Here is a 14,360-nt window from a genome sequence, read left to right as displayed (position 1 = left end):
AACGATTTTAAAGCGCCACATTTCCCCTATAATCCTTGATTGTGATTAGTGGTCAAAGGTTACATAAAAAGTGCCACCCCGTAAATATTGATGTAGGGTTTTACAATTTAATGGGAAAATCCGTTTATCCATTTATTACAAAAATAAGGAATATACCGAGGCCACCGTCGGTATAATCGAGGCTACCGAGAGTAAAGGCTGATGAACATGACAGCGCAACGTCATTACCAGATCAACATGTAGGTACATGGTGCCTAAAGTTTCTTGTGTTCAACCACGTGACCACGCTAATAGCCATAAAAAATATTTTTCGTTGCCCCTTGTGATAATTTTATGAACGTAATTCAAACGTGCAATTATATTTTTTCTAAAGAGAAAAACAATTCTCCATTTAGATAATTATATAATTGCAATAATTGCACATTTGGATAATTTTAATTTAACAAATTATAAAAGTAAGTGAACCTGTTCTTGAAATTTTCTTACATGTCTATCGAAGAAAATCGAATATTCCATTTTACTTATTTTTTAAACAGCAAAACAAATAATTTTTATATATATATTTATTTTTTAATCTGTTCTTTTAATAATGAATAAAACTTTTCATTGAGTATTTTCAAATATTTTAAAGTTAAAGCATTTTTCACGACAGTTTTTATTTTATTTTTTATTTAAATTATTCAATATTTTAGCACCAGGCATAATTTATTTCTTTGAAATAAATTCAAAGCTTAAAGTTTGTTTTGTTTTATGACATTTCAACTGTAAATAATTTACATGACTGAAATGGGAAAGGAAATAGGAAATTCTATCGAGACATATGAACAAAGATTCATTTTAAAAATTCGTCAACTAATCAGCTAGCTGACGTACATGAGGGAGACCCCTCTAGCGAAATACACATTGGCTCCGATGTTGTACGCAGTTCAATTTAGGGAGCAATTATTATTTTTACAAGGAAAGAATTTTTGCGTGTGTTATCTAGTTTTTTTGGGCTTAAACTTTGCGCCTTTTCGGATTATTTTGTTATTTTTTTTGTTTTTTTTTGAAAGGATATTTTTTATTTTGGCTTGAACTTTGCGCTTTGCGAATTATTTTGTTATTATATGATTTTTTCTGCTTTTTTTTGGATGGATATTTTTTGGGGGTCGGAGATTATAATTATAGGTAATTATTAACAGGAGAATTGGTGCAAGTCCAAATTAGCACTTTTGGTAATAAACAAAAATAAACAAAAAGCTTTAGCGTGTACGTACCTTTCATGGAATGTTGTAGATCGAAACACAGTGAAATATTATTTGGTGCTAATGCACTTATTGATTCGCGCTATTTTTAAATAGAACTTTCAAGTTTAATTAAAGTTTTACAATACCTGTTTTTTTATTAAATTGTGTAAGAAATTCTACAGAAATAAGCAAGCTTTTTATTGGACGCTTTCTCTACCCACGGATTGTTTTAACCAATCAAATTGCATGTTATAACTAACTGCTGAGAATGTTCTCGACACCAAATTCCCTTTTTGGACACATGTGGATTTCTCACTTGAATCGAGGCAGCGAAAATTACTTGCTGCTTCAAGACGTTTTAAATGCCTCAACGTGCAGCAGAATATTATCATTGCAATTAAGTAGGGCGAATTTATATTTGCACGCTTGTGCTACCATTTAATGTCTGTCAAAGATGAATTTAAGGTCTATGTTTTGACCTGGCATATTTGGCATTCCTTGACCACTGCTTCTACTTTGCTTTTGGACACTGACGGGTTGGTTAAGTGTACGAAATAATATGTCCGTCTCACTCCGGGGTGTCCACTGTCATGGTGTACCTTCTTGATTTTATCCGTCTCCTCAACAGAGGCAGCACATAAAGACCCTGGTTCGGCTTCTTTCTTCATTGCGTTGAACCATCTCTGGGGCACACGGGTAAGTCTATCAGCAAAATAGCAGGTTGAAGTGACAAACACCGCATTCACCGATAGGTCTTACTCTTCCGCCAACTTCCTTATTGTCACCAACCTTCGTCTGATTAGCATTTCGGTAGCCGCCTTGGTGCGCACTCTCGTTTTGCCTGTTAGTGTGTCAACTATCCAGTGGTATATGCACAGCAAATCTGTGCGTATGCATAATTCTTTGACTTTCCACTGGAGTGCCAAGTTTATTCCTTTTATTACCGCATCCAACTCTGCCAGGTTGATGTGAGCAGCATCATCCATTGGTTGCAACCAGCAGGCATCCTCAATCACAGACCCATTCATCTCCAATAGTGCCCCAATCGTGAGGGAGCTCGCATCCACCCACACATTTAGCCTGTCTCCCTGGACACACCAACCTCCTTTAGCGGGGTTCTCCGGCTTGACTCTTGTGATGGTCTCCTTCACCATGCGCAGCAACAGATTGTCCACCGTTTCATCATCCCAACCTTTGGTAACTGCACTCGCCCTCCTCTTCATGATGGCTGTCACGGCCCGAGTCCATCCACCTACTGGTAAGTGTCCCACCAGTTTTCCACACAGGGAAAATATAGTCCGTCTTGTGAGGACATGGGGCACTTCAGGAACTGTAGTTCTGCGCCCCCATTTCAAGGTCCCTCGCTCCTGTTAAACGCTCAACCCCAAGACACGAGCGCCATCCTCCAAGCGTTCTGGATCCTTACACATCAGTCTAAGTTCGGCTAGCTTGGCCCTCACACATGATCACGGCACAATGTCTGCCTTCATGTATATGTCGTCAAGGTATACTGATGTCCCCTCTTTTATGGTCTTATCCTGTGACAATACAGCATTGACGATCGTCTTCATTATTTGGGGCACAACGTTCAGCCCAAAGCCCAGTCTTGTGAGGCAATACCTCCTACCGGCAAACACTACCGTCTGAAATGGCCACATTGTCTCGCTAACCTGGACTTGCAGATATGCTGTTCTCAGATCCAACAGGGACACATTAGAACCCAGCTGGTGCCACTCTCGTAGTTTGCTAGCACACACGTCAGCATCAGCTGTGAACGCATCAACATATGAGTTCAGTTCTCGGTAGTCCATTACCGGCCTGACTTTGGCTTTGTTGTGCTGAGCAACCGCCATTAATGGGATCAGACCCTTAGGAGGTCCAAGTTTCTTGTAGGGGTAGGGAATCAGCCATCCATTCTTCATACGCGGGCCTCATGTGGTCGGGCACATGGTATTCTGTTATTCCATTCTGCAGTTTGGCTGGTTCCCGGTTTTCCGACCACTTCCATGAGGCAGTCCAAGCCCTCTTTTGCTCGTCAAATTCGATGCTGAAGTCTGGTTGGTCGATCCTTAGTGCAGCACACACTGTCGGCATTCCCCGGTCGGGGCGCCTCAGGCAGCAAGCAATAAACTTGCCCCACCGGAAAGCCCGGTGGCAAGGCCTGGGAGGGTGGACCTCCTAGGTATTACCCAGGTGGTGTACCTCAGTCCAACAGGTGCTGGGCCGGTTCCCGGCCCCTCACCTGTTGGGCTGAGTGTCAAGTGACGAATCCTTGACATGTACTACCCTGTCTCCCTGCAGCCGAAGCCGCTAGGAGACATCCCATCACTATGGAGAGTGATGGGGTATATATTTATTTTCAGAAAATATTTACAGAAAAAAAAAAAATTTTTCAGAAAAATTTGGCACAAGGCCGAACATGGGGGAGGGGGAAGGGCGGTCTTCTTTGACTAAAGCTAACTAATCTAACCTAACTAGTTCCTACATTTACTCTACTTTCACCACAATACCACATTCATACTATATATCCATCAGCGTATACATCCTTCGTCGTTCACCATAAGAACATCATACCATGATAAACTAATTAAAACCCATAAGAAAAAGGGGGGTTTGGGATATAAAAATTTTATAATACAGAAAAAAGAAGGATATATACAATGTTAGTAACAAAAGACCCCCCTGTTACTAATCTGTGGCAGGTGCGCTGATTCGCCAGTCGAAAAGGTGATGCGGGTCCGAACGCTTTATTACAACACCTCTTACGAAAACTTCGAAAGGAAACCCGCATCTCTGGCGAATCAAGCGATCTGTCACCTAAATTGGGGAGGGAACGGGGCTAAAAAAAAAAAAAAAAACAAAAAAAAAACGGGACAAACTTAAAAAGGACCTAATGATCTCTATCACACACTAGTTAAGTTATGAACACAGGAGTCTAAAAATGGTCCTAACCTAGCCTAAACCGTGACCTACTCTGGACGTTAAACGAGTCAGGGCTGACGTTCGTTTCTGTTACCCAAAATTCTTTTCCTAAGGGACATCCAAGAACCAGTCAAGACTTGCTTCTCTCACCCAACACACACGCGCAACTGACACCCACCTTTCAACAAAGTCTGACGAAGAGAGTCTAACTCTCTCGGCCTTGATATGACTCCTCAAATGATAACGGAAGATTCGTATAAGGTCGAGGGGAGCGAAGTCCTCAGATCCGTAGACCACTCTCATACGTGTTTTCCAAATAACACCTCTCATAACTGCTAGCAAGGTCAAACACAATTCTTTTCTAATCCTATCCGTTGTCAGAGCCCAATTGCTACATACATTGATAGGAACCAAAGTTAATGACGATATGTTGAGTATGCGAACCATGAGACCTGCAACAGACTCAATCAGCGGCACCACGATGCGACAGTAGACGAAGGCGTGACATAAAGTCTCGACCTCATCGCCACATCGCTTGCAAGTAGGCGAAGTTGCCAAGCCAGCTGAGTGAAGTCTCTTACCTACCCAGAGAGCATCCCGAATTACCAGCCAGGTCAAGGATGCCTCGTCATTAGTGAGGCAACCCGACCCAGGCGCCCAAGGCCAGATTGAGCGGAGCTGTCCCTTCGTCAAAGGGAGCCCCTCACCAATAACATCCCTTACGGATCCCCTCACTAATACCCGATATAATGCCTTTCGGGACAACAGCAGAGCATTGGAGAGGCTTTCCTTAACTCTTAAGAGGAACTTCAGCGCGCGCCGGCACTCGCGGTAGAAGGGGCATTCACCTCGGGGCAACCTGTGTGCCTCGCCCTGAGACTCGTACACCCCTCTCAAAGCCGGAAAGGCTTTCTTGGTGTCCTCCATCCAGAGGGCACCGTCTTCCCTATCTTGTGTGCACATTCGATCTAGGTAGTAGAGCCGTAATGTGTGGAGCCGAATCTCCACGTTTGGCATACCTAGACCGCCTTCAGAAGGATGTAGGTAGCAGACATCGCGACAGACCATAGGGGCCCTTCCAAGCCAAAGAAAGTTGAAAAGAGCCCTCTGCAAATAAAGCAGTGTATCTGACGGGATTGGAAGCACTGATAGACGATAAATGAAGATTGGATAGATGTGGGTATTACACACCTCCGCTCTCCCCTTTAATGAAAGGTTTCTACTGATCCACAGCGCAGCTGCGGATCGGACCACTTTCAGAACCTCCGACAAATTTTTCTCCAGCTGGAGGTCAGGACCAAACCAGACGCCGAGTATCTTGCAAGGCCCGTCGCTCCAACTAAAGGGTCCCTGAAGGGGCATACCCCTCCAGGCACCGATGCGCAAACCCGAAGACTTGTCGCAGTTAATTTTGGCCCCTGTTACCGTTTCATACAATCTGATTTCTACACCGACGACACTAATCTCAGCACTGCTCGTTACAAGCACAGTTACGTCGTCGGCGTAGGCAGAGTACTTTACCTGGGCATCCGCACCTGGCAAAGTGATTCCGCGTAGGACCGGGTTCACCCTTAGCTTGCGCAGAAATGGCTCTATTGCAAGCACGTCCAGCATGGGTGATAACGGGCACCCTTGACGAATAGAACGTGACAAACTGAAGGGTCTCGACCTCCTCCCATTTACTTCTACCATCACCGCGGGGTTAGCATAGAGAAGATGAACCCACGAGCGAAATTGCGGGCCAAAACCGGCCGCCGACAAAACAGCCCCCAAGTATCGATGATCAACCCTATCGAAGGCTTTGGACTGATCTAAATTGATCAGCGCGGCCTCAGTGTCAACTTTTTCTATCATCAGGCGTATCGTGTGCAAGTTATCCTGGATTGTCCTGCCCTTCACGGCACACGTTTGCTCGGGGCTAACTAGACGAGCCAGGACAAGCTGCAGACGATTTGCGAGAATCTTGGCCAAAATCTTTAACTCTGCGTTAAGCATCGTTAAGGGCCTGAAATTACCTAACCCATCCCCACCATCTTTGCTTTTACGAACAAGTTTTATCACACCCATGGTAAAGTACTTGGGGATTGAGCCGTTCCTAAACCATGAGTTAAACAAAACCGTCAGCAAAGGGACAAAGATGTGTGACAACCTCAAATACACTTCGTAGGGCAGACCATCGATCCCCGGAGACCTATTGAGGCCGACCCGCTTTAAGGCGTCAATGACTTCTTCCTCCGTTATGCCACCTTCGCACCTAGCCGCTTTGGTCGTCGAAAGACGAGAAAAGTCAGCCAAATAGGTGTCGAACTGTTCTAATGACAGACCGGGTTCCATGGAAAAAAGCTCCTGGAAATGAGATCTAAACGCCTCCAGCACACCCTGGTTTGTGGTCACGGTACGCCCGTCCGGCAATGTGACACGAGCGATGTGCCTATCGGCCGCTTGCCTCAGCTCCTCTGCACGCAGTTCAGCGGCCATGTTTGTTGCTTCCTGGGGCATTCTTTTTAACCTAGCCCTAATCGCTAAAGCTTGGTGCTCCTTTTCAGTAAGGGAGGCAAGCTGAGCCTTAATTAAATTAACGCTAGCACTATCCCCCTCCTCCACCGCCCGATCTAATCTAGATTCTAGTGTCGCTTTAGCTGCCCTAGATTCTAGGTTGAGTCTTTTGCTAAAATTGGCAGAAAAGGACCTAATGGATTCCTTAATTTTTACCCACCACCTATTCCCTATAATTGCCCCCGTCAGTTCCCGCTGTATGGTTAGTAATAGCCCTTCCCGGAAGCCCTTCACATCGAATAACGACGTGTTGAGCTTCCAGTAACCGGCTAATCTAGGCTTAGGTCTATCTAAGTTTACCCGTACACGGACAAGTCTGTGATCCGAGTAAACTATGTTGTGGAAACTTGGACAATTCAATACCCCTACATCGACTCTCCTAACTAAGAACTGGTCGATATAACTCGAGAGCTGTACCGAACCAGAGCCGCGTCTACCTGTCCAAGTCCACACTAAGTCACGGGGCTTTTCATTTCGGAATTTGTCGATAATATCAAACTTATCCACAAATTCACGAAATAAAACAGCATCCCGATCTCTGTTAGTACCCCTAGTAGGTAACCCAAGACGATCTAACTCGGGATCCAGGACCGCGTTCCAGTCTCCCGCTAAGATAACCGTTCAAGAAGTATCCATGAACTGCTCGATTCGCCGAAAAAAGGCAGCCAGCTCAACGTGGCTATTGGGCGCATAAACCCCAATAAGACGTAATGCCCTACCCTTTATGGTAACATCCAAAACGCATAGTCTTCCCTCCGTATCCATATAGCACGGGTCACACAACGCATCTAGAGACCTTTTAACTAGCCAAGAGACCCCTCTAGAGTGAGAATTAAAGTATGCTGAATAATCCTTAAAGGTCTTATACAGCGCACGTAAATGGTCACCAGGAATAAAATGGGTTTCCTGCACACAACAAATATCCAATCCGAGGTGCTGCAGGTCCAAACTCAAGCGCCATTTTCGCGAGTCGGCCTTAGCCCTCGGACATTCACACTTGCAAGCTTGACATCCATGATTGTGCCTTAGGGTTGAGTACCAGAAACGAACATCGCAGTCGTGAGCGTGCCGACAGCTCTCGTGAGGGAATAGGTACCCATCGCAGTATCGATGAGTCCGTCACGAGATATACCGCCGACATGCAGAGGATAGGTTAATTTGGCTATCCTATACAGGGAGGGGTGCATTTTTACCAGGACCCTCCCAACACAACATTTTTTTAAATTTTTTATATCAGTATCTTTAAAAACAACTAGGGGAGGAGAAACGTTAAACTGATTTGCTTCCTCAAGCATTGACCACAGGTCCCTTGCTTCTTCCTTTTTCCTTATTACTGTCAGTAACCTTTTTGCTTTAGGGAAGTTTGTGGGTATGTCAATGAGTTTCCCACCTACCTCTTTAAATTCAATCAGCTTGGACATATCAACCCCTTTAAAGTTTTTGTGATTGTTTAGGGCTGCGTTATTGATAATGCATATGTCTTTTCCCGGGAGGTGGAGGGTTTTTTTCCTTTCTAGGGAGGGGCTTTTTTCAATCTCCATGGCCGTGTGTGTGTTGGAGGATGATTTTACAGGTGAGGCAGAAGGAGTAATTGAGGTGGAGGGAACAGGAGAAGCTGGTTTACTGTTTTTTGCCATCGGGCTAAGAGGAATTAACTTGGGAAGTTTATGGGGAAGAGGAGATGTGACAGGAGGGGGCATTCTAACTGGAGAGCGAGTTTTTACTTTTGTTGGAGACTGTGTGTTAGGGTTGGTAGGGAATTTAGGGCTTTGTTTTGGGGGAAGGGGTTGTGATTTACAAGGAGAGGGAGGGGGAGATTTTGATGTTGTTTGTCTTTGAGCGTCAAGTTTTTTTTTAAGTTGCACGATTTCAATGTACTTGGCTTTGTCTGGGTCGTTTTTTAACATGGCCTCCTCTCTCATATTTTCAAGACTCAGACATCCAGGAGTTTTTTTTACCCGTGGCGATTTGCCATGGTTCTCCTTTAAGTAATCCATCTGGGGTGTCATTATTAGTCTTTTCATGGGGGAGGGGGTTGGAGTCATTAACTGAGCGTGGCATTCCCAAATGCTGACCAATTCTTGTTTTGGGGTTCACAGGGTTTTTTTTTAAGGGGGCACTCTGAAGTGAGGTGACCAATTTCACCACAATTCCAGCAGGTTGGCCTCCTGCCTGCTACGATGATGGGTATTTTCTCCTCTCCTATTTCGAGGAAAAATGGTATGTTGATGAAGTTGTCTTTATCTAGCAAAATGTCAAAAGACCAAATGCCGTGGAATTCATCTACTTGAATAGATATTATTTCTCCGTATTTAAGGAAAAAGGCTCCTATTTGTTCCCCTTCTACATAGTGTGGGACGTGGAAAACGGAGACAGTCGTTCTCCGTTTACCCATGTATTCAGTTCTTAGTATGTGGTTTTGCGTGATAATCTCTTTTTGGGATAATGCTAAACATTCCTTCGCCGAGTTGAGCAGAACACTCCAAGTGTTATATCCCTTGCATTTTATAATGCGTAGGGGTCTGACGCCAGTTGAAGCCAATAGGTTAATGATAATATCTGCTGTGGCTCTTATTACTCTCTTGGTTTTCCGATCTACCACGAATAAGGTTAAACATCTCTTCTGTATTTCCTGTAATTTGGGTAGGTTTATGGTTATCCCAGTTTCTGTAACATACTCCAAGCATTGTTTTGCTTTCTCTATAAAGTCCTTGACGTTAATTTCAACTTTTGGTAGTTTCTTCCATGTGTTGTTGGTCTCAGCAGGTGTAGTATATTCTGCTTCCATAGTGTCGACTACAACAGGCGTCTGGCTCGCAGAAGCGGCCATAGCCGAACCGTTTTAAAAGACGGTTAAAAAAAAGTTCAAAAACTGTTATAATAACAGTAAAAACAGTAGGAGAGGGGGAAAAAGTTGTGTAGAAAAAAATCCGGCTCAGTGAAGAGGAAGAAAAGGAAAAAGACAAAGAGGAGATAACAAACTTACAAAATAATCGCAGCGTATACTATCCCACACAGTCGGACGATTCTATTTAGAAACGATGTTACTATGAACTGACGAATCGAATTAATTCAAGTTCTGCTACCAACCAATCAGAAAACAGAATTGCTTCATAAATATTAAACCTTTTCTGGAGCAATTTCACATGTTTTGTTTTTCTTCCCGTCTTGACATGGTAAGAATATTTTGCTCTGTGGAACTGTCTACTGCAAACCAGTCACCTCTCAAAACTTGTTTAAAACAACGAACCATCGGAAACTGTTCTGTCTACTGCAAACAAGTCACCTCTCAAGACTTGTTTAAAACAACGAACCATCGGAAACTGCTGTGTCTACTGCAAACCAGTCACCTCTCAAAACTTGTTTAAAACAATGAACCATCGGAAACCGATCTGTCTACTGCAAACAAGTCACCTCTCAAGACTTGTTTAAAACAACGAACCATCGGAAACTGTTATGAAACTAAACATGGCTTACACTTCTAGACAACTTTAATAATTTCCTCAAAGATATAAATTTCAAAGAGTGAAATAAATTTAAATATGCTAACTTCCTCGCTCTATAGACACTCCTCTCTCTCTCTATATATATATGGCAATTAAGCTACACAGAATATTTCGCCTTTCATTCACGCTAGGATTCGTCAGGCTTATACGAAGAGTTGTGGTTGTCTCGCGTTTTCATATACGCACATTCTATTCAGTTTTTAGTTATTCAATCAGCTTTCTAGTTTCCACCGCACACTTCCTAATTAGCCAATAAGCAGGCACTTACAGGGCAAAGGCCAAGTAATTAAAAAAAAATACCAACTTCCTTTCATTTTCATTTTTTAACAGTTTAACACTACTTTAATTCATTTTTTTTCATATGACTAGTTGGGACACTAAAACTAAAGCAAAACATTTAACATTACAAAAACATTAATAACAAAAAGAAATTGATATTTCGGCTTGACAATGAATTATCTGGAAAAGTATGTGACGCTAATTGTATAGTGAAATGTAATATTTATTAAACAAGTTTGACAACTTTTTAATGAAACATCAAAAATGCTTGTTATATCACATATCCATATTTACATGAATAAACCAGAGGCCAGCACCAGCGACAGCGGCAATACTGGCGACGCTAAAACAAAGCCGTTCGTCGATACAATCCAAATGAATTCACAACAACTTCAAAGCCCATTTTTTCATGTACACACATCAATAGAATAGCTCGCACATCATTTCAACAAAGAAAACCACCAGAGAAAGCCGCAAATCAAAAGAAAAACCAAAATACAAAACACAAACATCGCAGTAAACGCAATTCCTGCAGCATATAAACACGCACATCTATTTCACGAAACAATGCAACAATACAACACCGACCAGATTACATTCAAAACTTTCTTAGCTTTAAATCGATATAACACATGCATACATACACCAAACAGACGATTCTCTACAACACATTAAAGCACAAAAAACAAACACAATTAAAAAGCAAAACACAAGCCAGTGATCAAAAACTCTCTTTGCCTTCACCTACGTCCGTGTCGTGACTATAAAAGCGTCAGCCTTCTCAACAAACGGGCAGATCGGCTATGAGTGGCGAGCTGTGAACTTTGCTCCGTTCAGCAACAGCTTACCCCTTGCTACTACGCACAGCCAGCACCGCCCCTTACCCAGTCGGACTAACTCAGATCGCCGCCGAGTCATATCCACGCCTGACCAGCTTTCATACCGACGCGCCACTACCGCCGCTGCCACCATCAAGACTATCCTGACACGCCAAACAGTTCGTTTCACGATCATTTAAACTTTAAATAAACGGTTCAACTTAACCCCCTTTGTTTGTCAATTTCTTGCTTTCCATACGCTCAGTTTTATATATAACAAATTGGTGTCAGAGCAAGAGAAACATAGACAACTACACTGATTTCACATGATCCGAAATGTTCACGCTAATTAAGGAACAAAAACAGCTTCTTTTCAACTTAATGACCGGACCCACATAGCCTTCTGAAGATGCACTTCGAGAAATTCGACTAGACATAGACACCATGATAACTGTCTTGAAATCAGCGGCGACAATAACCACCACTGTCAGGCTAACAGCGATTACAGACTACTTATGTGTCAACAAACAATTTGAGATGCAATGAGACAGCAAAAAACCTTCCGCCCGGGAAACGAAGTGAGTCAGTTTATTACTACACTAAACAAAATATATATGATTCACGTCGCACCAGAGCTAGCATCTTACCCCAGCTTGGAAGGCGAATTTGGATAGTCAGCAAAAGACTTATTGGACTAAGGCGTATTCCAACAGATACTCGACTCTGAGCAGGATACAGCCACCTTCATCCTCCTAAAGGCGTATCTCCTAGCAACTCACGGCAGCAAGATGACCACTTTTCAGCACTTAAGCCGAGCCTGGGACCTAGAACGGCGAGAAGATGAAAAACTGACGGATTTTGTAGGCCGGCTTGAAAATACACTTAGAGAAGCAGCCATGCGCATCAAGAGAAAATTTAAGGACAAGAATTCCCAGCTATCCGTCGATGGGCTTATTTCAATCATAGGCGCAATGCTTATGAGCGAAAAGGTCAAAGCATTTACCCCCACCTTGTCAAAACAATGGACAGCCACTACAACACAACTGGCATAGCGTCTGAGGTCCAAAGATATTTAGATCGTGGTGTAAAATCTGACTTCGCCACTCTCCAAGACACCACATTTCTCTCTCAAAAAACACCATTTGAGTCAGAGAAACCCAACGAACACATACACCCAACCCAACAGACACCCTCATCCGAACTGTACGAGCACTACCGAACAGATCGACCCACACCAGCATCGAGAGGCTCGTCAACAACAAAAAGTTTCCCCGTATGCCAGAGATACCTCAAAGGCCTCCCCTGCTTCAGACGCAACTGCAGATATCAACACCCGGCCCACACGCAAGCACATTCCCTTGCCACAACAACAAATGACCAGGATTTTCCCTTCGGTCAGGTCAAGATGTGATGCCTCGTCCAACCCAGCTATCACATACACAACGTTCGTCAACAACAACAACAACAACAACAACAACAACAACAGTTCCCCAAATGCCAAAGATACCTCAAAGACCTTCCATGCTTCAGATACAGATACAAACACCCGCCCAGGAGTTTCGACGCACACAGCCATATCTTACGACCAAAGTCATCACAGCAGCAGTTACAGCAGTTACCGATGCAACAGCACCCGCTACATCAGTAGTAACAGGCACCAAAATGTAGTCACGCCATATCCGACATATATATCCACGCCTACTTCACATTCCCATAAAAAATCTCAGCAAGAACGATAAGGGGACAACTCCCTGTGCGTTTTAGAAACTTTATGTAAATATGATCGAGATCTGAGAGGGGGGAGGGTTATATCGCATATCCCTCCATATTTACAAAACACAAGCCAGTGATCAAAAACTCTCTTTGCCTTCACCTACGTCCGCGTCGTGACTATAAAAGCGTCAGTCTTCTTGACAAACAGGCAGATCGGCTATGAGTGGCGAGCTGTGAACTTCGCCCCGTTCAGCAGCAGCTTACCCCTTGCACAGCCAGCACAGCCGCCGCAATCTCACCCTTGATTCTAATACAAGCCCTGGAGATTACACTTCTTTGCCGCCGCCAGATTATCACCACTCATCAACCCCTCGCTAGTGACACCAGCTATTAAGGATCGCCGCACGCATTAAACCACATTCCTGCCATCACTGCCTCTCACCCAGTCGGACTAACTCAGATCGCCGCCGAGTCATATCAACACCTGACCAGCTTTCATACCGACGCCCCACTACCGCCGCTGCCGTCGTCAAGACTACCCTAAGACGCCAAACAGTTCGTTTCACGATCGTTTAAACTTTAAATAAATGTTTCAACTTAACCCTCTTCGTTTGTCAATTTCTTGCTTTCCATACGCTCAGTTTGTATATACCATGCTCTAGTATTAGGTAAAAATACTCTAGTGGGCTTGCCATTATAAGTTGTTTTACCGAATGTTATAAACTTTGTTTCATTAAAAATTTCATCGAACTTGTTCAATAAATGTTTTTGTAATGTTTTGCGTTGTTTTAACGTCCCAAATTCTTGAATCAAAAAATTGATTAAAAAGTTTTAAACTAAAATATATGCGTACAGAATCCAACATTGAAACATTTTAAAATAAAGTAAAAATAAAAACAGATAAATTAAAATATTGGCATGGAAAAACGTTCTAAATATAACTAAATGAAAAACGTTCTAAATATAACTAAATGAAAAAAGTTCAAAATATAACTAAATGAAAAAAGTTCTAAATATAACTAAATGAAAAAAGTTCTAAATATAACTAAATGAAAAAAGTTCTAAATATAACTAAATGAAAAACGTTCTAAATATAACTAAATGAAAAACGTTCTAAATATAACTAAATGAAAAAAGTTCTAAATATAACTAAATGAAAAAATTTCTAAATATAACTAAATGAAAAAAGTTCTAAATATAATTAAATTAAAAAAGTTCTAAATATAACTAAATGAAAAAAGTTCTAAATATAACTAAATGAAAAACGTTCTAAATATAACTAAATGAAAAAAGTTCTAAATATAACTAAATGAAAAACGTTCTAAATATAACTAAATGAT

The 14,360-nt window shown here is 42.5% G+C and overlaps 1 protein-coding gene across 5 annotated transcripts in view; it reads right to left on the bottom strand.

The window, feature by feature from the left end:
• LOC145284714 (synaptotagmin-16-like) overlaps nt 1-14,360 on the bottom strand; it is a 408,213-nt gene that overhangs the window by 62,220 nt on the left and 331,633 nt on the right. The gene's annotated exons all lie outside the window — the stretch shown is intronic.

Source organism: Euprymna scolopes, chromosome 9, assembly GCF_053919585.1.
Source record: "Euprymna scolopes isolate OS-2025 chromosome 9, ASM5391958v1, whole genome shotgun sequence".
Taxonomy (NCBI): domain Eukaryota; kingdom Metazoa; phylum Mollusca; class Cephalopoda; order Sepiida; family Sepiolidae; genus Euprymna; species Euprymna scolopes.
Note: the sequence above shows the minus strand (reverse complement) of the source record. Positions and strands in the feature narration are given on the sequence as shown.